The following is a 1,109-nucleotide window of genomic DNA, read 5'->3' on the forward strand; positions in this document are numbered from 1 at the left end:
AAAAAAGTTTGGGCGACTGCCAATATTTCAACACATAAACAAATTTACTGATATGTTTGAGTTGTTCTTTGTTTACTAACTAATCATAATCCTAAACCGGAGTCCACGCTAGGATACAATCAGACCATGGTCTGATTGTATCCTAGCATGGACTCCGGTGCAAGCTCGCGCATTTTCGTTCCGACCGAGCTTGCTGACTGCGGGGTAGACTGGTAGTCTTCGACTCTCCCGCTATACACTGCAAACATACATGTCTAGATGCGTTGTCTGGCTAGCTTGATACAATGTATAACATCACGTTTATGTACATGTATCGCTGACCTGAGCCCACCCTGATCGGCCACGCTTGCTTATACGCGTGTATGCTATGCCCGCTGTATAACGCTAGTGTGGCATAGTAATGGATACATTATGCTAGCAGTGAGACCGGTGAGAATCAGGGTGCCTAGCTGAGCCCGCTCAGATCGCGCGCACTCGCTCTATGTGCACTGGCTCAGATGCGCTGCTGTATAAAATTTGGGCCTCCAACAATGCATTTGGGCCAGTGACAAAAAAAATGTACTCGCCCCCAAAAAAAAAATTTTGCCCCCACTTCAGGCGCTGTTTATGCATCTTGATAGGTCCATCTCACTGCACACCCACCTGCATTCCCATCTGTCTTCTGCCTTTACATGTGTCTGCCTGTTAGCCTGCCCGCCTGCCTGCCTGCCTGCTCGCCTGCCTGCCTGCCCACCTGCCTCCCTGCCTGCCCACTTGCGCGCAACCCTCCTGCCTTCTCTCCCAACTTGCCTGCCTGCTGGATTGTCAGCACAGATGATGTCCCTCAACTCTTTAATTCAGTAGTGCTAGTGCCTGCCAATCTATGCTGTCTGAAAACACGTACACCCCCCCCCCACCCGTGACATGTGCAGCGACTTGCAACGTTCCCTCCTGACCAGGGGAAAAAATACACGGGGGGCGGCAGGCGATTTTGCCCCCGAAATGCCAAAAAGAGCCCCCGAAAACGGCGATATCGGGGGCGACCCCAAAAGCAAAAGTCAGCGTATATACGTGTGTGCCTGTGCGCGTGCTTGCGTGCGTGCGTGCGTGCGTGCGTGCGTGCGTGCGTG

The 1,109-nt window shown here is 52.3% G+C and overlaps 1 protein-coding gene across 1 annotated transcript in view; it reads left to right on the forward strand.

Annotated features, from left to right (window-relative positions):
* LOC106818924 (DNA replication licensing factor mcm2-like) overlaps nucleotides 1–1,109 on the forward strand; it is a gene marked incomplete at its 3' end in the record, with an annotated part of 17,067 nt that overhangs the window by 3,281 nt on the left and 12,677 nt on the right.

Source organism: Priapulus caudatus, unplaced genomic scaffold, assembly GCF_000485595.1.
Source record: "Priapulus caudatus unplaced genomic scaffold, Priapulus_caudatus-5.0.1 Scaffold2655, whole genome shotgun sequence".
Taxonomy (NCBI): Eukaryota; Metazoa; Priapulida; class Priapulimorpha; order Priapulimorphida; family Priapulidae; genus Priapulus; species Priapulus caudatus.